Below are 27,925 nucleotides of genomic sequence, written 5' to 3' on the forward strand. Positions count from 1 at the left end.
ATCTTTTTCCAAATATTGAGTAGATGATGTAATACTGGAGAACTTCTATGTTGTACCAATTTTTCATCCCATTTATATAATATGTGTTCAGGTATCTTTTCCCCTATTTTATCTAATTCTAATCTAGTCCAATGTGGCTTTTCCCTTGTTTGATAAAAATCTGATAGGTATCTTAATTGTGCGGCTCTATAATAATTTTTAAAGTTTGGCAGTTGTAAGCCTCCTTGTTTATACCATTCTGTTAATTTATCTAGTGCTATCCTCGGTTTCCCCCCTTTCCATAAAAATTTCCTTATTATTTTCTTTAACTCCTTGAAGAATTTCTCTGTCAAGTGTATTGGCAATGCCTGAAATAGGTATAATATCCTTGGGGAAAATGTTCATTTTAATACGGTTTATCCTTCCTATTAGTGTTTATGGTAAATCTTTCCAATGCTCTAAATCATCCTGTAATTTTTTCATTAGTGGATAATAATTGAGTTTATATAGATGGCCGAGATTTTTATTTATTTGTAAACCTAGGTATCTTATTGCTTGCATTTGCCATCTGAATGGTGATTCCTTCTTAAATTTTGAGAAATCCGCATTATTCATTGGCATTGCTTCACTTTTATTGACGTTAATCTTGTAACCCGACACTTCTCCATATTCCTTCAATTTCTTATATAATTCTTTTATTGATAGTTCTGGTTCTGTTAAGTATACTATAACATCATCCGCAAATAAACTGATTTTATATTCCTTGTCTTTTATTTTTATCCCTTTTATATTATTTTCTGTTCTTATCAATTCTGCTAGTGGTTCTATAGCTAACGCGAACAATAAGGGTGATCGTTGACCTGCTTAAGTTAAATTGCTTTGATATATATCCATTTACTGTCACTTTCGCCAATGGCCCCTTATATAATGCTTTAATCCAATTAATATACTTCTCTGGTAAACTGAATTTTTGCAATACTTCGAATAAATAATTCCATTCTACTCTGTCAAATGCCTTCTCTGCGTCTAAAGCAACTGCTACTGTTGACGCTTTACTCCCTTCTACTGCATGAATTAAGTTAATAAATTTACAAATATTGTCTGTTGTGCGTCTTTTTTTAATAAATCCAGTTTGGTCTAGATTTACCATTTTCGGTACATACTCTGCTAATCTGTTTGCTCATAGTTTAGCTATTATCTTATAATCTGTGTTAAGTAATGATATTGGTCTATATGGCGCTGGTGCGAGTGGATCATTCCCTGTCTTTAGTATTACTGTAATTATTGCTGTTTTACAGAATGCTCTCAATTGTGCTTCTATAAAAAGTTGTCAAGATGGGAGCTGGTAGCCTGGTCCTCTTCATCCTCCTTAGGAAGTATAGGCTGTGCTGTGCCTTCCTGTCTAATGAGGAGGTGTGGATCCAGGATAGGTCATTATTTCTATGCACACCAAGCAATTTTGTACTCTCCACAACAGAACCATGGAGAATGATCAATCTTCATCTTGCTGAAGCCCACAATCATCTCCTTTGACTTGTCCATGTTTAGACTCGGGTTGTTGTTCTTTCACCATTTTTAGAGCTACCCAACCTCTTTGTAAGCAGCTCATCCAACTACTATTGTATCATCCACATACTTAATGATTTTGTTAGAAATGAATCTGGCTGTGCTGTCGTAAGTCAGCAGTGCGAACTAATGGGCTGTGCACATGGCCCTGAGCAGCACCAGTGTTCAGTGCAATGGGACTTGAGAGTTCGTTACCAACCAGGACTGACTATGATCTTTCAGTCAGGAGGTCTGCAATCCAGTTGCAGAGAGGGGTGCAGAGTCCCAGTGTGGTCAGTTTATTCGCAAGGATCAGCTGAGCTGGTCAACAAACAACAGTCTGGTGTATGAGGCATTGTTCTCCAGGTGGCTCAGAATGGAGTGGAGGGCCTAATGGCCTGTTTCCGTGCTGTAATTGTTATGTTATTAAAATCTTAGTTTTGTCTCGTATGAAGTGTCAATAATCTCCATTAACATCAAAAACCACAGCTAATGCCCTTGGCAACTGTTGAAGCTTAACTTCTGAATAATATTTTGCTGAATAGATGTTGTATTACAATAGGCTGTTTGCCACCTATGTTATAGTGTCAATGTCAAAGCTGCAGCACAAACTTTTCTTTCACAGAGTGAGTGTCAATCTTCATAACATTTCTTCCACAGGCAAACACCTTTCCTTCTTTTTACTTTTCACAAACCAGCATTTGCAGGGCCAGGAACTCTTTCCACCATTCCTTCCTCACTTCAGATTACGTATACTTGGTGTCATCATCTTCCCTTCCTGATTTCAGACCGCGGCACGTAGATTGCATATACTAGACTAACAAATCAACAGATTACTTTTCAAGAACCATTCACCATCTCTGGTCCTCCCTTCCCAGAGCTTGTAAATAAGGCAAAAGGAAAATCTAAAACTATTATCTTCACCTAAGCAGAGCTGGAACACTGGAATTTGCAATATTACACTTTCAGGGAGTTGTAAGGGGCACAAAGTGGGATTACTGCAAGAACTGGAGATGAGGCTGGGTTGTTCATTAGAGCAAGAGTTATGGATGTTACTAGGTATACCACTTTTTTAAAATCACTTCTTTGCACTATGACCCACAATATTTTTATTTAGTTTTTCCTCCTCATTTTTTAATTTCTGATGTGTATAAAATTTTTAACATTTTATAATTTAGATATATAGCACGGTAACTGGCCCTTTAGGTCCACGAGCCCTGCTGCCCAAATATACCAATAAATCCCAAATAAATATAAATCCCATACATTTTGGAGGGTGGGATGAAACTGGATCCCCAGAGGAAATCCATGTAGCCACGGGGAAAACATACAAACAGCACCAGATTTGAACCTGAGTCGCTGGATCTGTAATTCCTTTCTTTGGCTTGACTTCACGGATGAAGATTTACGGAGGGTTAGGTCCACGTCTGCTGCAGGCTCGTTGGTGACTGACAAGTCCGAAGCGGGACAGGCAGGCTCGGTTGCAAGGGAAAATTGGTGGGTTGGGGTTGGGTGTTGGGTTTTTCCTCCTTTGTCTTTTGTCAGTGAGGTGAGCTCTGCAGTCTTCTTCAAAGGAGGTTGCTGCCCGCCGAACTGTGAGGTGCCAAGATGCATGGTTTGAGGCGAGATCAGCTCACTGGCGGTGGTCAATGTGGCAGGCACCAAGAGATTTCTTTAAGCAGTCCTTGTACCTCTTCTTTGGTGCACCTCTGTCTTGGTGGCCAGTGGAGAGCTCGCCATAGAACACGATCTTGGGAAGGCGATGCTGTAATAGCGTTGTACTAACTGCTATACCAACTGTGCTGCCTTTAAGTGATGTGTTTTAAGTACCTGGGAAACTGCTACAAGTAAGACCTCATTTGCATGTACACATAGTGCACAAGAAAATATTGATTGTTATTGATTTTATTTCTCTCTGTGGTACTTACAGAATGTGTCTTATTTGCAGTAAATTACCAGAGCACTTGTAAGCTTCACTGATTGCTAATTCCAGGAAATATTCTAATAGAATGATCTATTGCTATGGACCTTTGGAAGTTAGTAAATGTAATTTAGATGCATACTCTACCACTGCTCCACATATTTCTTTTGGTAATTGAGGAATTTCTGCCTCACAGAAGACAATTGTTCCAAACATGATCCAACTGGTTGTCCTGTGACATGCAATTTTACAGTGAATACAATGTTTCCTTTCTTTCTTTTTCAATCTTTTTATTATTATTATAATTTATAAACACATACAGTTCAAAGAGATATAAAAAAAATACATAGTAAGTAATGAATTAATACAGAGATATTAAACAATAATATTACAGAATAAAAATATATCATAAAAATTTTTTTTTGATCAGTTTAGGGTGTGAACTATCTCTTAAAAAAAACATAATTAATAACAATATATGAAAAAAGAGAAAAAAAAAACCCAAAAAAGAAGAAAAAACAAATCTGAATTAAAAAAAGCTTAAAAAAAAACTTAAAAAAAAAACCTACAGATATAGCTAATCCACGCCGATCACTCCGATCTCATCTTACAGCCCAATTATCATACATAATCATAGAAAGAAAACAGAGCCAGATCAACTCACCACAAATGAAAATATTGAATAAATGGTCGCCAGGTTAACTCAAACTTAGAAGGGGATTCATAGACAGAATTTCTAATTTTCTCTAAATTTAAACATAGTATAGTTTGGGTAAACCATTGGAAAACAGTGGGAGGATTTACCTCTTTCCAATTTAATAGTATAGATCTTCTAGCCATTAGTGTAAGAAAAGCAATCATACGATCCGCAGGAAGAGATAAATAAGTCAAATCTATCATAGGTAATCCAAAAATTGCAGTAATGGGATGTGGTTGTAAATCAATATTCAAAACAGTAGATATAATGGAAAAAATTTCCTTCCAATAATTCTGTAAAGAGGGACAGGACCAAAACATATGTGTAAGGGAAGCTATTTCCAATTGACATTTATCACATATAGGATCGATATGAGAATAAAAGCGATGGAGTTTATCTTTAGACATATGAGCTCTATGAACAACTTTAAACTGTATTAGTGAATGTTTTGTACATAGAGAAGAAGAGTTTACCAGTCACAGAATTTTATTCCAATTTTCATTAGAAATATGAAGGTTGAGTTCTCTTTCCCAATCATTTTTAAACTTTTCAAAAGTCCCAGAATTTATTTTTGTAATTATATTATATAATTTAGATATCACACCTTTTGGAGGGAATTTTGAATATAGTATATCCTCTAAAACAGTCGTAGTCTCCCGATTGGGAAAAGAGGGTAAAGTCGAAACTAAGAAACTCCTAATCTGCAAATATCGAAAGAAATGAGATCGAGGTAAATCATATTTCATGGATAATTGTTCAAATGACATGAAAGAGTTATCCAAGAATAAATCCGAAAAGCATGTTATACCTTTAACTTTCCAGAGTAAATAAGCTTGATCAATTAGAGAGGGATGAAAAAGGAAATTTAGTACAATAGGAGTTTCCAAGATAAAATGACTTAGGCCAAAAAATCTCCGGAATTGAAACCATATACGTAGTGTATGTTTAGCCATTGGATTATCAATTTGTTTATATAATTTAGTAAGAGTCAAAGGGAGAGCAGCTCCCAAAATAGAGCTAATTGAAAAATTTTGTATCGGTTTAATTTCTAAATTTACCCAATGGGGATTTAGAGATAATTCTGAATAATTCAACCAATACCTTAAGTAACTAATATTAATTGCCCAGTGATAAATTCTAAAGTTGGGTAACGGCAACCCTCCCTCTAGTTTAGATTTCTGTAAATATTTTTTCCCCAATCTAGGATTCTTGTTTTGCCAGATATACGAGGGCAATTTAGAATCGACCTTATCAAAAAAAGATTTAGGAACAAAAATAGGTATAGCTTGGAATATATATAAAAATTTAGGTAAGATCATCATCTTAATAGCATTAATTCGGCCTATCATGGATAGGGATAATGGTGACCAATTGGTAAGTAAACTGCCGATCAGGTCCAATAGAGGGAAAAAATTAGTCCTAAACAAATCTTTATGTTTTTTAGTAATCTTAATCCCTAAATATATAAAATGGTCTCTAGCTATTTTAAAAGGTAAACTATCATAAATAGGGACCCATCCATTAAAAGGGAATAATTCACTTTTATTTAAATTCAATTTATATCCCGAAAAATTACTAAATTGGGCTAATAAAGATAAAACTGCAGGAATGGAATTTTCAGGATTGGAAATATATAACAATAAATCATCTGCATATAGTGATACTTTATGAATATCCCTGCAACGAATAATACCAGTAATATTGGGTGCTTCTCTGATAGCAATTGCCAAAGGTTCTAAAGCTAAGTTAAATAATAAAGGGCTAAGGGGGCACCCTTGCCTGGTGCCCCGAAATAATCGAAAATATGGCGATCTTTGGGTATTAGTAAAAACCGAGGCAACTGGGGAATTATAAAGAAGTTTAATCCAAGATATAAATATCAGACTAAAATTAAATTTTTCAAGAACTGTAAATAAATAAGGCCATTCTACTCTATCGAAGGCCTTCTCAGCATCTAGTGAAATAACACATTCTGAAGACTTATGTGAAGGAGTGTAAATAATATTCATCAATCTTCTAATATTAAAGGAGGAATACGATTTTTAATGAATCCAGTCTGGTCTTCAGAGATAATATATGGTAATATCTTCTCTAGCCTTGTCGCTAGAATTTTAGAGAAGATCTTAGAATCAACATTCAACAAAGAAATAAGTCTATAAGAAGAACATTCGGTCGGGTCTTTATTTTTTTTCAAGATTAGAGAAATCGTAGCTCTGTAAAATGATTGTGGTAGTTTACCCAATGTGATAGATTCATCAAACATCTTAATCAGCCAGGGAGAGAGAGTAGAAGAAAAAGCTTTATAAAATTCCACAGAATATCCATCGGGACCTGGTGCTTTCCCCGAGTTCAGTGAGAAAATAGTATTATTGATCTCCGAATCTGTAATGGGTTTACTTAATTCTAAGTTATCTTGAGGTAATACTTTTGGGAATTTCAAATGTTCTAAAAAATTAAACATATTACTAAGGTCTTGAGGGGATTCTGTACTATATAAGGATGTATAAAAATTTTGAAAAGATTGATTTATCTCTTCCTGGTTAACAGTCAGTTCTCCATTCTGTTTGCGAATCTCCACAATTTGGCGTCTAGCTGAAATATTCTTCAGATGATTAGCCAACAGTTTACCCGATTTCTCACTATGCACATAAAAATCAGATTTAGATCTAATTAGCTGGTTTTCAATCGAAGATGTAAGTAACAAATTATATTCCATCTGCATTTCAATTCTTTGTTTGTAAAGTTCTTCAGTAGGATCAGTCACATATTTCTTATCAATGTCTTTAATCTTCTCAACCAATAGATGAATCTTGTTTTTGATGCATTTCTTCAAAGCTACTGAGTAAGAAATAATTTGACCACGAATATAAGCCTTGAATGTATCCCACAATATTCCATAAGAAATTTCCGTAGTGTAATTTGTTGAAAAGAAAAAGTTAATTTGTTCTTTCATAAATTTAACAAAGTCTAAATCTTACAATAATGTAACATCAAAACACCAGTGCTTAATAGTAGAAACAGAGTCTTTGAATTTAAGAGAGAGTTGTAATGGAGAGTGATCCGAAATGGCTATAATGTCATACTTACAAGCAGTTACAAGTGGAATAAAACGTGAATCAATAAAAAAGTGATCAATTCTCGAGTATGAATGGTATACATGAGAAAAAAAGGAAAACTCTTTATCTGTCGGGTGAAGAAATCTCCAAATATCAACAGCTCCAGAGTTAGTAAGGAAAGAGTTAATATATGTAGCCGATTTATTCGGTAGGAGCTGTGAAGGTTTCGACCTATCTAGCAGGGGATTCAGACAACAGTTAGAATCCCCACCCATTATTAAATGATATTCATTTAGATTGGGTAAAATAGTAAACAAAGATCTAAAAAACTCAGGGTGATCTACATTCGGGGCATAAACATTAACCATGACAACAATGTTTCCACAGAATGAAAAATATTGCATAGAAATTCATTCCGAATCAGGATATAGCACCATCAACATTATGTCTTCTGTGAGCTAGAAATTCTACATTTACCAAAAAAAATACGTGGAACAGTGTCAGAACCTTGCTTCCAAGCAGGAACCTATGGGTAGAGAATTAGGCATTCTGGTGTAACTGGTAATACACTTTAATAATAAATGTAATAGCCCGAATATGCCTGAGATTGTCTGACCTCGGAGCAGGCACAGGACTGGTCAGTTCTTGGAGGGGAGACTGCCTGGGAACACCAGGTGCTGTAGGTTTCTGTGAGAGGTCGCTGGACAAAGTGGCGACTGTCTGGCTTACAGTAGACAAAAGTTAAAGAATTTCATGTATGTTGCATTCTAAATGTAGTATTATGTGACAATAATGGAACTTTTACCTTTAACCATTTACCATTTTTTGCACTATAATTTTCCCTCTTCCTTTTATATTTTTTCTTTTCTGATATGTTGTTACGTGTTGTGTGATTTATGTATCTTGGAAGCTGCAGCAAATATAACTTTGCTTGTGTATATTGTACTTTATTGTCATGTAATAGTACAGAACCTGAAATATTACAAAGTTGCCTTCTTCCTGCCTTCAGGCAGATAAAGAGTCACCAAAGAAGAGTCTGGCGCCCCTTACAGTAAGTGAAGCAAAAGAGAGCGTCTTCAGAGTCACTGAGTGTCTGTGGACAATGATGTATATGACAATAAACTTAAACTTAACTAAATGTTAGCAGACATTAAGCCAGGCAATATCATGGAGCTGAGTTTCTGCCTGCTGCTTGGTATTGTCCTGTTTCTCAGTGATCCCCCTCTGACCCTAATTTACAACAGATTATTTAAAGGATGTCCCTTTGGAAAGCCATCCTCATGTGCCATCAAGTCTGCGATATTATGTTAGTGAATGTGAGGGGTAAGATGAAATACTCAATGCCAAGCGTAAATGCAGGCATCAGTGACTAGAACAATGCAGGGAATAGCTCCTGACAGTTAATTATTCTCTTCATCACTCCCAACCTTGATGCCAGAAGGTTAGTTTGAGCCAGACATTTACAGACTTGCAAGTCTCAAGACTTGCATCTCAAGACTCCTAACATGAACAACAGTAGCTTTTCTCCGGCTTTATTGAGATTATTCAAATAAACCTCCTGAGAGCACAGACAATAAATCTGATGAGTAAGGATCCACAAACTTGGCAGCTAGGTGAGAAACCAATTCATAGCAATTATTGTGTTTTGATACCTCAACAATGAAGACGCTGTTTACATCCGGTACCGCACGGATGGCAGTCTCTTCAATCTGAGGTGCCTGCAAGCTCACACCAAGACACAAGACAAACTTGTCCGCGAACTACTCTTTGCAGACGATGCCGCTTTAGTTGCCCATTCAGAGCCAGCTCTTCAGCGCTTGACGTCCTGTTTTGCGGAAACTGCCAAAATGTTTGGCCTGGAAGTCAGCCTGAAGAAAACTGAGGTCCTCCATCAGCCAGCTCCCCACTATGACTACCAGCCCCCCCACATCTCCATCGGGCACACAAAACTCAAAACGGTCAACCAGTTTACCTATCTCGGCTGCACCATTTCATCAGATGCAAGGATCGACAACGAGATAGACAACAGACTCGCCAAGGCAAATAGCGCCTTTGGAAGACTACACAAAAGAGTCTGGAAAAACAACCAACTGAAAAACCTCACAAAGATAAGCGTATACAGAGCCGTTGTCATACCCACACTCCTGTTCGGCTCCGAATCGTGGGTCCTCTACCGGCATCACCTACGGCTCCTAGAACGCTTCCACCAGCGTTGTCTCCGCTCCATCCTCAACATTCATTGGAGCGCCTTCATCCCTAACGTCGAAGTACTCGAGATGGCAGAGGTCGACAGCATCGAGTCCACGCTGCTGAAGATCCAGCTGCGCTGGGTGGGTCACCTCTCCAGAATGGAGGATCATCGCCTTCCCAAGATCGTGTTATATGGTGAGCTCTCCACTGGCCACCGTGACAGAGGTGCACCAAAGAAGAGGTACAAGGTCTGCCTAAAGTATTCTCTTGGTGCCTGCCACATTGACCACCGCCAGTGGGCTGATATCGCCTCAAATCGTGCATCTTGGCGCCTCACAGTTCGGCGGGCAGCAAGCTCCTTTGAAGAAGACCGCAGAGCCCACCTCACTGACAAAAGACAAAGGAGGAAAAACCCAACACCCAACCCCAACCAACCAATTTTCCCCTGCAACCGCTGCAACCGTGTCTGCCTGTCCCGCATCGGACTTGTCAGCCACAAACGAGCCTGCAGCTGACATGGACATTTACCCCCTCCATAAATCTTTGTCCGCGAAGCCAAGCCAAAGAAAAAGATGTTAATTAGATCACCTTTGTTCTGAACTTAATATGGACATGATTGAAGCTAATGAAGGCAGGTTATGTGAATACTTGTTTGTACTCTTTAGAAGTTCTAAACTGCACATATTATTCAGGATATCATGCAATTCAATTGCTTGTCGTTAATATTATTCATTAATAGACAGTTTAATATGGTTGCCTCAGACTTGAGGAATTAAAATGACCTCCAGTTTATAAATACAAGTTTGCTCAAGTACTAAACTGCTTTTTATCATAGAGTACATTTAATTTTTACAAGGAAACATATTCACCCTATGTACAATCATGCTTTCTCAGTGTCCACCTAGAAACTGTCCTTGTTGATGAGATTTTTTTGCACTTCTCTAGTAATTTGAGCTGATTCATTTCTGGTTTTCACTGGTGAGACTGATCATGACCCCAGGGCCATTCATTACATAATTCTATTGAGAACCAAGGACAGAAAAACCACTTATCATGAATTCAGCCAATTTAGTTAGCAATGTGGCTTAGCTCGCTGACAAATAGATCAAAAACTTTACATGTTTCTGAGTGATACCCAAAAACTATAAATTTAAGTTAAATCAAAGATGATTAAAATGAAAATCCAGAGGACATCTGACCTAATTGAGAGGAGGAAAGTTTTGGGGAGATGTCAGAGGTACTTTTTTTTTACATAGTGAGTGCCTGGAATGCACTGCCAGGGGTGGTGGTGGAGGCTGACACAATAGGGACATGGATGAAATAAAAGTAGAGGGTTATGAGATTGAGAAGATTTGGTTTTTTGAACAGGTTTATATAGGTTGATATAACATCGGGGCTGAAGGGCCTGTGCTGTAGTTCTATGTTAAAACAACTTGAGATGTAAACAATTAAAAACATTAAACCCATTAATTAATAATATAGTAGATTATCTAACACCTGTCTTTATCTTGATTAAGCATTCTCTCAAATTAATAAATAGGTATATCCTGACAAAGATTCATTAGGTTGATTCCCTCTGGTCAGAGCGTGGGAATTTCCACAAGCTTTCACTCTGTCAATAAAATTAGAGCACAGTCAAGAAATTCATTCACAACTTTGTTGATCAGACAGTAAACTTAGTCATACTTATGATGAGAAATGCAGGTGAGTTTGCAAAGGACTGATGGTACCTTCTATTGTATGATCAAGACCTATGTGTTCTCACTCTACAAAATATCCTTGAAAAGTGCACATCACAGCATTTATTATAACGTTTCTGGACCAAAGCATGATAGTTTTTAAAAAATTCATCATTATGGATAATATTAAACCATTTCCTTATGTTAACCACAATTAAAATAAGTTATCATAGAATATCATTTAAATACTTTAGTTGTTTGATGAATGGCTCAAGCCTGAAATGTTGGTTATGTATCTTTGCTATATAGAGTACACTGTTTGACCTGCTGAGTTTCTCCAGTATTGTGTTTTTACGAAACAGCTTGAATTTTTGGCCATAAATATTTCTAAGAATAATATTTAGTCTTTTATTTTTAGTGTAATTTGTTTCAGGACTGCAGCCCGGAACGAATAAAGTCAGGACCACTGTTACACAGTTTTGAACGATGAAAAATTAAATGCTTTAAATTCTATGCATATTATTATAAGGTTGAAGCTGGAGGGCATCTCAATTATACTTTAAAGACTTTTAGCTCACGGTTTACTTATCCAGTAATGGCAAGGACTTCATCTACTGAAAGCCCCAAGCTGTTCTTATCATGTTTTAGCAGCTGTCATTTTCTAAATGTTTCAGCTTGTTAACTGATAAGCACTTAATAAATCTGAATGGGTTTAAGATTTGGACATCAAGACCAGTAGCAAGGTCTGACTTGCAGGAGTGTACAATCAGTGCAAATAGGAGGCAGTCAGTGAGGTGATGTTTTAATAAATCTAAAGCGAGAAAACCAGCAACAGACAAATAATTATCAGCATCTGCCCCTTGCCTGAAGTTGTTGTACCATTTTCGCACAAATAACCATGAGTGTCAGACGCTGCACTGTTATTAAGTAAATTCCAGCCTAACCTTTATACAGTACGAGATTGTGGATCAAGCATTTTCCTGTGGGAATGGAATAACCAAGGGAAACATGGGAATTGTAAGGGGTATTTCTGTCATGAGAAATAAACAGAATGGAAGTTAGAAATTCATCACCACAAATATACTTAAAGAATGGATTTTATAGTTAATTTTATGGAAAGTTTGCCAAATAAAAAGTAACAGTGAATTTGCAATGCCTAGCAGCTCATAACTGTACCACGAGTTCATCTATTGGCCTGTATTTTTTTGTTGATATTTGTAAAAACCTGTTAATTATTGCTAAATCAGTCAGTGGAGAATTCATCTTACTTATTACCAATCTTTATGTATGCCAATAGAAGATAATCAGCACAAACTTAGATAACTTTTAAAAAGTATTGTAATCTCAGATAACAAGATAAAATTTATTACAAAATACTACAGATGCTCGCAATCAGAAATAAACCAGAAATGCTTGAATTTGGCAGATTGGACTTTTCTGTGGTAAGGTAAACTGCATTCATTACTTTTCATCAGAATTTTATGGAAAGTTTGCCAAATAGAAAGTGACAGTGAATTTGCAATGCCTAGCAGCTCATAACTGTACCACGAGTTCATCTATTGGCCTGTATTTTTTGTTGATATTTGTAAAAACTTGGTGGATACAATTTAAAGGTCATCCATTATAACTGACATTGTAGAAAAAAAACTAACTTTCTAACAACCATTTGTAGATCACTAGGAAAGATTACAAGATGCAATGTAAATTCAACACCTCCTTGGGTTAATATAAGGATTTGTTTTTAGGTGTGATTCAAGCCTTGGTAGAATAACTAGGTGAAACATTGCCTGGACCGATTGAGGGAAATTGTAGTTTTTAGCTTGAACCATGCATGAGCTCTCCTTGGTAGCATTGTCAAATCCAGCTCTGTTTCCCACAGATTTTAACTGAGCCAAATTAAAAGGACCAGGCTTGGCAGGATAACTTCACTTAATTTGAAACAATATCCCTAAAACTGGCTACTATGGTGAAATGCTGGGGAGACTGTAGATCCAAAGGATTTAAACTTCAGAATCTTTTAGAATAGCAGAGGTAAAAAAACTCCAAAAATAAATAAGGAAATATATCTTGAAATACACAGGTGATTGTTGGTTTTGGACCTGTGTGGCTGTCCCTTGGGGAATGGCTTAGTAAAACACAGATGTAATTGTTGGATCATTGTTTAGGTCCAAGGGGAATATGTTAAGCACACATTGCTTTACTGAATTTAGTTTTCAATTGTGTAGTCAGACTTCCCATAAATCAGCTATACTGCGTGGACCTATTGTAAGATTCATGTGCAGACAAGCAATGACGTTCTATCCAGTATGAATAAGTGAAGACAGAATATCATGGCAACTCATAGAAAATATGGAAGCAGGTACAATCTCGATGTTCAAAAGATATTTGGACAGCTATATGGATAGGAAAGGCTTAGAATTATAAGGACCTAATGTAGGCAAATGGAACTTGGCCGGCATGGATGAGCTGGGCCGAAAGGCCAGTTTCGTGCTGTATGACTCTTGCTCAATCACTTTGTGAAGAAAATAGTAGCAAATGTGATCCTTGAGGAATTTCTTTAGGCTTTAGACACAGTTATGGTGTGGATGTACCTTCAATAAGAGGACTTCAGCAAGTTAAGAAAATAGTTTACTACTATCCTTTCAAATGTGGGAATAAATGGCCATACTGGTGACACTCAGATCCTGAAATGAATATAAAAATTGAGAATGGTGAGGTTATAATGTCAGCATCTGAGCTTGCTCTTACTAAGACAGCATATGACCAGCAGCCGTTGCAGTGATTCAGAAAGAAATCTATTCCCTTTACGAGTTCTTGAAACAAAATGATTATTTTACATTCACCCTTCTACAAGAAGGATTGGTGACAGGTTGGTGCAAAAACCAATCGAGTGTTGCTGTGCATTTTGTTCCTGTAACATACAAGGATTATAACCAAGAAAAAACATGTTAAACGAACGTACTCTGCATTTCAACAGCTTTATCTTTGTACACAACGGCTGTGGTGTGATCACGTGGCAGTTGGTACTTGTGTTGTTATGGTGACGGAGAGCAAGAGATTTATTCAGCTGATGCTGGGGGAGGGGATTTGAAGACGCTTATGAGCCCTGATGGCTCCTTAAGCTGCTTTGTGCATCTCAGGTGATTCTGTAAAAGTCTGTCATGGCTGTAAAATTGAATCCGTTCCAGGGTAATCTGCTTGCATCAAAAGTACACATGTAGCATTTGTAACTGCAAACCAATTCCCCTTCAAGCATTTCAGTTACATTTTTTTCAAATTCTGTTAAAGCCTTTCGTGACTTCCAAAATTATGGTCATAATTTCCCTGCTCAATTCTCACCCTCACCTGAATTCCACATTTCACTATGGCAACATAAAAGTAATGGTATAAGCATTTTAATCAAGATAAAATATCAGATATGCCCACGTATCCATCACTGTGTGGAAGTTACCATGGTAATGAATCGAAGATGTACTATTTTCTGGCACAGATGTAGGTGCAGGTTAACACACTGATCTATCTTAAGAATTTAAAATGAATTAAAAACATACTATCTATGTGCTCTTTCATATTCCCCCTTAAATGAAGGATATTCAATAGGATTGGATGAAATATTGATATATTTCATTGATCATAATATAAGACATCATTCTGTGAAATTTGTGAGTATATATTATGAGGATACTTAAATTGGAGCATTTAAAAATTGGCGATGATTTTATACAATTATAAGAATATGGATCATGAGTGTTTTTAATATATGGAATTATTTTTAAAGAGGTTTAGTCATTCTGATCACATTTTCCCGAATACACAAAACTGTGCATTTCAATTTGCAAAGAGTAAAATAAACCACAGTGCAAGAAAATGCACCAAGGATTTAAGAGAAATGTTCAATTCTATCTTCTCCACAGCAAACCTTGATAACATAGAAAATATATTGGTGTATGGAGCTGATGGGTCATTCTGAAGTGATTTTGCTTGACCTTAAAGCCTGCAAAAAAAATTGTAGCTCACCAGCTAGATTCACTAGGCTCTGAAAATTAATTCCTAACCTTTGCTGCGAAAGGACAACAAATTATACATAAAAATACCCCAGAATGTTAAACTGAACAAGAAGCTAAAATATACTAAAAATACATTTTGTTTGATATGATTCCAAAGTAAATGTCACTTTTGTTTCCTGATCCCCAATTTCTGTAATTACAAATGTTAAGTGAAATAAAAAATTCTTAACCTCAATTGGTAACTTCAGAGCTAGTCTGCCCTGGATAAAAAACAAGCCAATTGCTCCATTTTATTTTCTCTTGTATTACCACAGTTGACTGAAGAAGCTGATGGGCTGATTCCTCTGGAACTTGAAGTAATATTTCCAAAGAGCTGCTTGTAACTATGAGACTTTTCATTCAAAAAACAGATGTTAAGGACCTTCTTCATCTGGAACAACTATACATTCCCTCATTACCTCATTTTTTTCTTTCTTAACCTCTACCTTGAAAAGATCACCTCTCATTCTTTTAAAGTCATAAAAGTATAATCATCTTTTCCTCATAAAACTCCATCTTTGTCTAGATATCAGTTTAGTGACCCCTTTCTACTGGCTTCAAAGCAAATATATATTTGCAATAAAATCATTCAAAACTGTACGTTGTACTCCAAAATTTGCTCTCACTAAAGCCTTGAATGGTTGTAGCAACAGTTAAAGAAAATAGAGCATTAGAGCACAAAACATGCCTTTTAGTCCATGATGTTCTGCCACTAACCTGATAGATTCTCCAACCTCATACTGACTGCTTCTATCTCCTATCCAAAATTCATAAATTGACTGCCCTGGCAATTGATTCTGTCTGCTCCTATACCACCAAACTGATCTTTTCCTACCTTAACACCATATTTTCTCCTTTCATCCAGTCCCTTCTCACCTATATCTGGGAAGACCACTCACACACTCCACCTCTTTGAACAATTTTGATTTTCTAACCTCCACCATGGAAGTGGAATCACTTTACAGATCTATTCCCTATCAGAAAGGTCTCATGAATGCATTGTCATTCACTCGCTACAACTAGCACTCTCTGCTGCCTGGTGGAATTTATCTTCACCCTTAAAATCTTCTCCTTTTACTCCTACCCTTTCCTCCAGATTTAGGGTGTAGCCAATAGCATGCACATGGGCCACAGCTGCATCTGATCGACCTTTTGGTTGGATATGTAGGACTGTCCCTGTACCAATTTAACTTGGGTACCACTCCTCAACTCTTCCTCCACTACATCGATGACTGGATTGGTGCCACCTCTTATATCCATTCAGAACTTGACCATTTCACTAAATTCACTTTTACCCGACCCTTAAATTTACTTGGACTGTTTCTGAAGCTTCTCTTCCCTTTCCTTTATCTCTCTATATCCTTCTCTGAGGACACACTATCCAGAAATACCTAATACAGACCCACCGACTATCACAGCTACGAGGATTATATATCTCTTCCCAACCTTGTAAGGATGACATACTTGAAATTCTTCCCTTTCTGCAGCAGCTGTTTCCAGGATGGAGTCTTCCACTCGAGGACATCCTCAGAATCTTGTGCTTTGAAATTTTGTTTTCACATGCTCCATCACCTAGTAATAATGGATTACTTGACCTTAGGTGCTGATGGTGAGCAGATGAAGAGTTGATGTGTGACACTACTTCTGTCACTCCATTTGAACGTCCCTCATTCTATTTAAGTGATCACTAACAGCAGAAAATTTGTTGGGTAATAATGATGGATATATTGTTAAGGGCTCCCACAGCTTTGTGAGACAGCTGATACAAAAACAGCTCAAGGCAGAGGGAAATCCTTTTTCTAGTTCTGTCACATATGCAGGCAAATGAGCATCTTTAGATGGTGGTTCATGCTTACTGATTATTACCATGCATTTCAATTTTTACACATAAAAATTAATTAAAATTTAAGGCTGGAATAAAATGTGCACATCATCAATATACATAGTTCCTGGGAGAGTTATTTTGTGATCTCTCTATGCAGAGGTACAAGTTTAATAACTATATCTTGTATCATGATATAGACTTATTAATGCAATTTACCTCATCATTTTTTTCACCTTTACAGTTGGAATATGGATGTTTACTAGCTTACAGCTGGAGTTTTCTTAAGATAATTAGTTTTGAATCTTTGTTTTCTCCGAGCTGAGGTAATGTTTCTCAGAAAAGCAGCCATGCAAAATAATTTGTTATTCTGTCTGGTATCCAGACAGACATGTTCTTGACATAAGTAAAACACAAAAGTCTGCAGGCACTGTGGTTGAAGTAAAAAAAAACACCATGTTGGAGAAATTCAGAAGGTCAAAGAGCGTACTTTATATAGCAAAGATAAAGATGCACAACCGACATTTTGGACTTGAGCCCTTCGTCAAGGCGTGGAAAAATGTCAGCAGGCATCTGCAAAAAGAGGTAAAGGCAGGGGTGGGGGTGGGGGGAGAAGTATGGTCCCAAAAGATAGAGAAGGGAGAGAGGGCACAGCAGCAAGCAGGGGAAGGAGGGATAGCTAGGTGAAATGAGAGGGAATGGGTTGGAGTGCTGAGGGAATGAAGCTAGGGGGAAGGGAGAGGGAAAGGAGAGTAGATTATCAGAAACTGGTTAATGCCACCTGGCTGGAGAGTGCCCAGATGGAAAATCAGGTGTTGTTCCTTCAATTTATGGGTGGTCTTGGTTGGATTGTACATGAGATGTGAGTATAGGAGTAGGACATAGAACTGAAATGGTTGTCCAAAGGCAGGAGGCAACAGATAGAGAAGAGAGGGAGGGCTCAGCAGCAAGTAGAAGGATGAATGGCAAGGTGAAATGAAAGGGAAGGGGGTGAAGAACTGAGGGAAGGAAGAAAGGAGAATAGGTTAGCAGAAAGGGATTGCTCCCTCTGTGACTCCGTCGTGCTCATCCCTCCCTACCAATTGTTCACCCCCCACCCCCACCCTCAGCAACTTCCCCTGTGACCACATAAGGTGCAAATGGGGCACCCACGCCTCCTTCCTCATCACAGTTTGGAGCCCCAAACAGGCCTTTCAAGTGCATTCACATGATTGATTTACTGCATGTGCTGTTCTCTTTGTGGCCTTCTCTACATCAGAGAGACTGGGTGCAGACAGGGAGATCACTTCACTGAGCACCTTTGCTCTGTCTGCACTAATGACAGGGATCTCCCAGCAACCAACCATTTCAGTTCTGCAATTTCCTCCCATACCCACATGTCTGTCCATGGCCTCATGTCGGTGGACAAACATACCCATTGGCTTACTTCCAAGTCCCACAAAGACTACCCGTAAATTGGAGAGCAACACTCAATTTTTCCATCTGGGTACTCTTCAGCCAGATGACATTTACATCAACTTTTCCAGTTTCGGCTAACCTGCTCTCCTTTCTCCCTTCTCTTCTCCCTGTCTTCTTTCCTCCAGTTCGCCACGCCTTCCCTCTCATTTCACTGAGCCATCCCTCCTACCCCTGCTTGCTGCTGTGTCCTCTTTCCCTTCTCCATCTATTATCTCCTGCTTTTGGGACCACGCACCACCCCGCACCCTTCCCGCCCTCTTTGTTTGGATGCCTGCCAACATTTTTCCATGCCTTGATGAAGGGCTCAAGCCCAAAACGTTTGCTATGTATCTTTGCTATATAAAGTACACTGTTTGACCTGTTGAGTTCCTCCCGCATTGGGTTTTTGCTCTTGACATAATGGGGTGTGAATTGACTGTTAGCCATTTACAAGGTTTCTAGTCAAGTCACCAATTGTAACTTGACATTTGATTAAATATTTCCTCCTTTCAGTTCATAATTGGAAATTTGATCATAACATGGGCAGCAATAAATCTGTAGAAAGCTGCTGGGATTAATAGAGTCAAAACTTGTACTTCAGCAAATGTTAGTGACTTTTTGCAACTTTTCAACTACTCTTGTTCATCATCCTTTGTCTCAATTTACATTTAATTGAATCTGCTAACTTGTTGAGTAATATTGACCTTCATCTTTGTGTCAGACGAAGAGCCATGCTTTTCCTGAGCATTTTACCAAGGACCAGAATTTCAATCATTGCCTTACTTCCAAGTTCCTTTTTGTGTTGGTCCAACCTGCTGAACCACGGGTGCTGGATTTTGCATGGTCAATCTGCAATATTGTTAATGATAAAAGTATTTGCAGTAAAGTTTCAATGGCCCAGTTTTAATAACACAGAAATATTCCATTCCTTTCAAATCTATCATCGTACTTTCTTGTAGGAGAAAGGGGGAAAAAAAAGGAAGTTAACTGTGCTCAGTCTTGGCTATGGAAAAACTAAACGCCCAGCTCAGGAGTGAATGGTTTTTCTTGTTTCATGCTAAGTTCATGTCGCTGGTCTACGTCCAGAAAGTAATCTTAAAATAGAAAATATAAATAATGCTGGAAACACTTTGCATTGGGTAATAAACCTGAAACAGTAACTCTTTCTCCCTCCACAGTTCTATGATTTTCATTTCAAATTTTACACATTTGCAATGTTACACTTTGAATGCATTCGATGGAACGTAAAGCTGAGTGCTGGATGCAAAGTTAATTTCGACTCATTGTAATGGAACATCAACGTTGGCCCTGACTTGTATGATATTCAAAGAGAGAATATGCAGTGCCATCTTTTGTTATTTTAACAAATGTAAGTTGCATTCCTGTAGTTGCTGCTTTTGACATCACCAGTAGTGGTACTGAAAGCCACATTTATTTAAGATAGTAAACTCTCCAGGATTCATCAGCCTTATCTGAATGATAGGGACTGTGAATCCTTCTCAGCATTTACACTCGTGAAAATGTTGAGCAATCCTACCAACTGTTTATGGTTGGCCAAAATAAGGGAGAATTATTCAATGGCTCTTACTCATGGAATGCTCCATTTCACACTTGCATGCTTCAAGTATTTATTTTCAGTGTGGTAGCCATCTGGTGAATTGAGGAAAAAAATTAAGAACCAGCAAGGATGTAATGTAATAAACAAATCATTTCTATCTTTAATAAAGATTTATTTAAATCTCCTTAACATATAAACTGTTTCTAAACTCCCAAATGTTTGAGTTCTATGCTGAATGAGTTAAAAGGAGCAGCACTGGCTCTGATTGGGCGATAGAAAGTTAACTGCATTAATTTATGAAAAATGAAAATTTCAGCAAATTAATTACTTTACTATTCAGTTCACTGTCCACATTTCTTCTTCTTCTTCTTCTTCTTTGGCTTGGCTTCACGAACGAAGATTTATGGAGGGGTAGGTCCACATCTGCTGCAGGCTCGTTGGTGACTGACAAGTCCGATGCGGGACAGGCAGGCACGGTTGCAGTGGTTGCAAGGGAAAATTGGTGGGTTGGGGTTGGGTGTTGGGTTTATCATTGGAATTAAGCGATAGTTGAGATGTGCAAGAACATTCAAGAACATTGTATTCTAAACTCAAACAATTGAACAGAAAGTCATATTTAATTATTCATCAATATGTTGGGTAAGATTACAATTCATGGCCATTTACCCCACTCTATTTGTTAGTTTTTAAAATTTGTTTAATTTGAAATAAAACCACAGGATTTCCCACAGAGATATTTGTTGCCTTCCATTTACTACCCTCTGTTCAAATCATCCATAAACACAATCATATCTTCCACATCTATGCTGACATTATCAAGGTCCCACATGGGAGATTAGTTCAGAAGGTTCAGACACTAGGTATCCATGGAGAAATTGTAAACTGGATTTGAAATTGGCTGAATGTGAGAAGACAGAGTGGTAGCGGATGGTTATTTCTCAGACAGGAGGCCTGTGATTAGCTGTGTGCCTCAGGTATTGGTTCTGGGGCCATTGTTTGTCGTTTGTATCAGTGATCTGGATGATAATGTTTGAAATTGGATCAGCAGGTTTGTGGATGGCACTAAGATTGGAGGAGCTGTGGACAGCGAGGAAGGCTTTCAAGACTTGCAGAGGGATCTGGACCAGCAGGGAAAATGGGCAAGAAAATGGCATATGAAATTTAATGTAGACAAGTGTGAGGTGTTGCATTTTGGAAGGACAACCAAGGTAGGACCTACAAGGTAGGACCTACAAGGTAGGACCTACAAGGTAGGACCTACAAGGTAGGACCTACAAGGTAGGACCTACAAGGTAGGACCTACAAGGTAGGACCTACAAGGTAGGACCTACAAGGTAGGACCTACAAGGTAGGACCTACAAGGTAGGACCTACAAGGTAGGACCTACAAGGTAGGACCTACAAGGTAGGACCTACAAGGTAGGACCTACAAGGTAGGACCTACAAGGTAGGACCTACAAGGTAGGACCTACAAGGTAGGACCTACAAGGTAGGACCTACAAGGTAGGACCTACAAGGTAGGACCTACAAGGTAGGACCTACAAGGTAGGACCTACAAGGTAGGACCTACAAGGTAGGACCTACAAGGTAGGACCTACAAGGTAGGACCTACAAGGTAGGACCTACAAGGTAGGACCTACAAGGTAGGACCTACAAGGTAGGACCTACAAGGTAGGACCTACAAGGTAGGACCTACAAGGTAGGACCTACAAGGTAGGACCTACAAGGTAGGACCTACAAGGTAGGACCTACAAGGTAGGACCTACAAGGTAGGACCTACAAGGTAGGACCTACAAGGTAGGACCTACAAGGTAGGACCTACAAGGTAGGACCTACAAGGTAGGACCTACAAGGTAGGACCTACAAGGTAGGACCTACAAGGTAGGACCTACAAGGTAGGACCTACAAGGTAGGACCTACAAGGTAGGACCTACAAGGTAGGACCTACAAGGTAGGACCTACAAGGTAGGACACTGAGGAATGCGGAGGAACAAAGGGATCTAGGAATACAGATACATAATTCTCTGAAATTAGTTTCACAGGTAGGCAAGGTTGTAAAGAAAGCTTTTGGCATCTTGGCTTTCATAAATCAAAGTATTGAGTATAAGAGTTGAGATGTTGTGGTGCAGTTGTACAAGACATAGTGGGCCAAATTTGGAATATTGTGCGCAGTTCTGGTTGCTAAACTACAGGAAGGATATCGGGAAGACTGAAAGAATGCAGAGAAGATTTACTAGAATGTTGCTGGGTGTTCAGGAGTTGAGTTACAAGGAAAGATTAAACAGGTTAGGACTTTATTCCTTGGAGTGTAGAAGAATGAGGGGAGATTTGATAGAGGTTTACAAAATTAAAATGAGGGGAATTGACAGAGTAAATGTGAGTAGGCTCTTTCCACTTAGATTAGGAGAGATAAATTCATGAGACATGGGTTTAAGGTGAAATAGGAAAGGTTTAGGGGAAACATCTTCACTCAGAGAGTGGTGGAAGTGTGGAACAAGTTGCCATCTGACGTGGTAAGTGTGGGGTCACTTTAAAGTTTTAAAAATAAATTGGATAGATACATGGATGAGAGAGGTCTGGAGGGTTATTGGAGTGGGTGCAGGTCAGTGGGACGAGCGGAATGATGTTTCGGCTCAGACTAGAAGGGCCGAAAGGCCTGTTTTCTGTGCTGTAATGTTCTATGGTTCTATTATTTCTTTATGACAATTCACATTCTTTGTTGATAATGGAGGTTCTATGAAATCAGTATTTCTAATGAAATTTACTGCATAAATATGTGCAAAAATGTGATCCGTGAACTAACAGATCCTTTGCAAAATGTAGCCTGAATAACAAATAATTTTCTTCCTTGCAGTCATTCTAATGATCTCATGAGTGGAACCTGCTTATTTTCCTTAAAATGTACCCACCAGTACAAATAGGACAAATCATAATCTCTTTATGATTGTTTTTTTAAAAAAAACAATACCCACTAATGGTATCTCTTTGGAATTTTTGCATGTACAATTTTTGATAAAGGACAACAAAAAATAATCATAATTCATAAAGCTAGAGTATTTAAAAAAAGATACAAAAGACCATAGACAAACAACTGTTATTCATGCTCACAGGGTTGAAGACATAGATGTGCACTTTGCATGTATCGCAAGCTGAATCTTTCATCCCTGGTCACCCAATGACCTTCTACCTCCGTTCAACAAGAGCACAGAAGCTCATTAATGTGTGTCAATGACATGAAGACGATTAGCTCTCTGGGGAAGTTGTGAGTGACTAAGTGACAAGTAAGTTTCACCAGTTCCTTTCACAGTTTGCTGGCTGTTGTAAATATAATTTTGTCAAGAAAATTAGTTTTGTTCTCATTTTCATTTTGCCTTAAGCAGTTTTATTATAGATGGGCAGATGAAGTAGAAATTTGCATCAGCAAAATTTCTGTGTTATACTTTTACTATCGCAGGACTATAGAACCAGAGAGAATTACAGCACAGAAAACAAACCCTGGTTATTTTATTATTCAGCTTAGTCCCTCTGACCTGCACCCATACCCCTCCCATCCATGTATCTGTCCAAATTTTTATAAAACGTTAAAATATAACCTGCATTCACCATTTTAGCTGGCAGCTCATTCCACACTCCCACCACTCTCTGTGTGAAGAAGTTCCCTTAATGTTCCCCTAAACCTTTCCCATTTCACCCTTAACCTCTGGTTTGTATCTCACCTCCCCTCAGTGGAAAAGCCTATCTACATTTACTCTCTGTCCCCCTCATAATTTTAAATTCTTCTATCAAATCTTCACTCATTCTTCTACACTCCAGGGAATAAAGTCCTAATCTGTTTAACTCCTTATAACTCAGTTCATGAAATCCCAGCAATATCCAAGTAAATCTTTGCAATCTTTTCATTTTATTGATATCTTTCCTGTAAGATGACCAAAACTGCACACAAAACTTCAAATTTAGCCTCTTATGTCATATACAAACAAAATATTTAAAAAAAGCTAATTACTTCTACAACTTTACAACAACATCCCCCAACTCCATACTCAATACTTTGATTTATGAAGGCCAATATGCCAAAAATTCTCTTTACAACCCTATCTACAGCACTTTTAGGGAATTGTGTATCTGCATTCTGTAATGTACTGTTCCTAAGTGTACTGTTTTCTTGAAGCTTATTCATAGGAATGATGGAAAAGCACATTATTGACAAGCAGTAGCTGCATTTTAACCGATACTTGGTTGGTTTGGGTGTAGATACACATTGAGTTTGAAACATGAACTGGAATCAGCCACCATGTCAGGAAGGGCATGCAAAATTATAACCTCGGTATTAGAATGGAGCTTGCAACTGCTTTTTAAAAAAAAAATTTAAAATTTTTTCGCACTATGAACCATATTGACCAAAATACACATAAACATTTCCCTCTTGAACATACACAGTGTCATTTTCTCCCCTTTTTCCCCCCTCCCCACCCACTAAAATTTCAACATATACAGTACATTAAACCCATTAAACAATGTCATTACACAATGAAAATAAACAAGAAAATTGTGTCATCTACTGCGTCAGTTCATTTCGTCGTCTTCTCATTCTGTCATTTTAGGTGGTGGAGGTCCGTGGTCGGACCTCTGTTGTGTTCCATGTACGGTTCCCAAATTTGTTCGAATACATTTATTCATTTCTATGTACCATTGCTCTATTCTCAGGCTATCTTCTGATTTCCAGGTTGACATTACACATTTTTTTGCTACAGCTAAGGCTACCATAATAAATATTTTTTGTGCTTCATCCAAATCGAGGCCAAGTTCTTCAGATCTTATATTACTTACAAGAAAGATTTCTGGATTTTTTGGTATGTTGCTTTTTGTGATTTTATTTCATACCTAATTTAGATCTTCCCAAATCTTTTCCACTTTCTCACATGCCCAAATTGCATGTACTGTTGTTCCCGTTTCCTTCTTACAGCGAAAACATCTAACTGATACTGTTGGATCCCATTTATTTATTTTTTGGGGCATGGTGAGCTCACAACTGTGGTGGACAAGATGAAAAGTATCGGGAGTCGATCATTTATTGGAATGAAACTGTGTGCCCTTATCAGTGAACCACCATGCTCTAGCTGGGTATTGCTTTGAATCAACAAACGATACCTTCCAGATTTTAGAGTTGTTAGAATTGGCTTCAAGGCATTTAAAACAGGGGGAGCACATTTGCAGTGCTGGAGAAGGAAGGAGGATGAGCATTTTCTCATCTGCACCAAAAGTCTTTGGAGAACAAATAAAATGAATATTTCAGATCAAGCTTTACACATCGTGCCATGTTAAACACCATAATTATGTTGGTGTCCGTCACACAATTGTTTGCTGAACCATAAGGCATGGGTGGCCCTTGGGTCCAACTTGTCCATCTGACCAAATTGGCATAATAGGCTTAGACCCATTTGCCTGATTTAGTCCTGATATTATTTCTTAATCCCTCCTGTTCTTAGGATGGGTTTAGAACAAGTTGTTGGTTATGCATTTCATGGTCAAATACCTGGAACTGTATGAGAGTATGGGGGAACATGAATTAGGGCTGAATATTCCTCAATTATTATTGTTGTTGTTGTACGTGAATGATAATGATCTGAGGCAAAGTGGTGTCTGCGACGAGTTTGCATTTGCTGATCTTGACCACATCTTTGTGATTATCGAACTTGCAGACTAGAACTGCACTCCTCAGCTTCTCTTCCTCTTGTGTATACAGTCTGTTTTAGAAGGGCCTCCTGGCCCTCATCCTTTCCCCCAACTCCACTGTGACCTCTGGTGCAGTGTCCAAAGACAACAGAGTTTGCTCTCTCCTGTAGTCTGCTATATTTTCTATCCAATTACCATGCCTTCACATACACTTGCTTGAGCTGCTTGCTGAATTTAACACTTCATCTCTGAGAGGTCCAGACAAGCTTGAAGCTGTGTAAACAGATATGAACAAGCACAATTCACCTCCAAAGTTTGGGCTCCTTGTTAAATGGTAAGGTAAATAAAATAGCAATTACCTGGTTGTTGGAAATCATAATTGACAAGATTTGTACTTCATGCGCTGGACTAAGTGATGAGGTTAATCATACACAGTACTCCCCTTTCCCATTTACTGTCCCAACTCAAATTTAACCCTGTAAATGACCATGCTTAAACTTGGTCAATTGTAATTTCTACCTGATACATCGACATAATCCATAATTAATATGAAGTGCAGTATGCAAAATAATTAATTATAAGACATAAACATCTTTTTTACTTTTGGGTGCAAGCATAGACAGGTAATGAAATTTGCACTTAAGGAGCCTGGTGTCTGTCACACCATTATTGTCTTGTAATTGTAACTGAACAATGAAATGTGTACACCTTTTCATGGAAGAAGGGTTGCAGGTATGTAATATGAACATTACTGTACTGAAGCACCTCCTTGGATTTTATATTTGCTCTGTAATGGGAGCCAGAGCAAATACTGTACATGAGAAAATAAATTTGTAATAATTTTGTTTGCCAATTTACTGCAACTCACTTTTATCCCTTTGAATCATAAAAACTACTTTGGACATTTAATATAGCATTATAGCCAAACTACCCTGGTGAGTGAGACCGTTGGTTCCTATAAGCTTTTGCGGCAAGAGTTTGAAGTCTGATCCAGTTCTCACTCTGCATCCCCAGACCTTTTCAAGAGCACAAAATTTTGCCTGATTGAAGCCCAGGGTCACCAAATCCAATCTGGAAATGTACTGATCAAAGAGGCAAAACTAGACTGCATTTCAAAAGATAACAAAAAGCTTGGATTTAGCTAAATTGACTAATTATCTAATTTTAACAGCAATTCTGTGGAATGTCCATTCTAATTGATAATGATGAGATAGAAAATTATCCCATGGATTGGGAGGTACATTTTGTGAAGACTTTGGGATTTCATTGTGGGGCCAGTTTGGATCAGCTCGATTGACTAACATGGTTTGTCTTGTGTTACATGACTAACATGCCCAAAGAGACTCAAGGGGAGTTTGGTTGAAAAGACAAAATTTTGTATGCAAAAGAAGTATTCAATTGAAACATTTCATAAATTATAGAAGTTTATTTCCCATTCACCTCAATTACTTCTTTCATACAACCTCTATATGCGAGCCTGACATTAGCTCTCTCAAGTGGAGCTTTACACAAAACGGAGCCTGGTTTATCAATGCACAGGTTATAAATTTAACACCCGAGTTTCTTTCAAAGACCATTCTGAGAAATGCAGGCCAACCTCTACAAACAAGGTCATCTTCAGCTCTTCCCAACTTTGCATCAAGAACCATTCACCACAGTTCCTAATCCAAACCCTTGAAAGCCAACCACTCCCATCCACGATCTCCAATCTTCACATTTTTTGGAATAGTGATTCTATTCCTTCAAGGCAAATCTGAAAGCAGCATCCCCTTAATCATGCGCTGCACTAGCTCCCTTGTATTGCAAGCCAAGCCGCAATGTTTCAGGATCTGTGGAATTTAGCAGACGTTGTTAAATTGTGAATTAAGCTACTGGAAATTATTTTTAAACTGAGAACAAGAATGATTCCTAGAATGAAGGGATTAGCATTTGAGGATCATTTGACTGCTCTTGGACTGTACATCTTGGAGTTCAGAAGAATGAGGGGGGCTTCATAGAAGCATTTCAAACGTTGAAAGGCCTGGACAGAGTAGATGGGGGAAAGTTGTTTCCCATGATAGGGGAGTCTAGGACAAGAGGGCACAAGGTTAGGATTGAAGATCACCCATTCAATATAGAGCTATGGGAGGAATTACTTTAGCCAGAGGGTGGTGAAATTGCTACCACAGGCAGCTGTGGAGGCCAGGCCATTGGTTGCATTTAAAGCTTCCACATGGAGGCCGGCTGAAATGACAAAAAAAAAAGGTCTTTCTTATCTTTTTATGCAGGCTCAGAAAATGCTGCTCCGATGTCCCCTTTCAACCTTGAAGTGGCTGGGGTGATG

The 27,925-nt window shown here is 38.1% G+C and overlaps 1 long non-coding RNA gene across 1 annotated transcript in view; it reads left to right on the forward strand.

Annotated features, from left to right (window-relative positions):
- LOC138735723 (uncharacterized) overlaps positions 1-27,925 on the forward strand; it is a 74,864-nt gene that overhangs the window by 28,041 nt on the left and 18,898 nt on the right. The window contains exon 2 of the long non-coding RNA XR_011339905.1: positions 23,040-23,210. This is a non-coding gene — a long non-coding RNA (uncharacterized lncRNA). The remainder of the gene's footprint in view (positions 1-23,039; positions 23,211-27,925) is intronic.

Source organism: Narcine bancroftii, chromosome 6, assembly GCF_036971445.1.
Source record: "Narcine bancroftii isolate sNarBan1 chromosome 6, sNarBan1.hap1, whole genome shotgun sequence".
NCBI lineage: Eukaryota > Metazoa > Chordata > Chondrichthyes > Torpediniformes > Narcinidae > Narcine > Narcine bancroftii.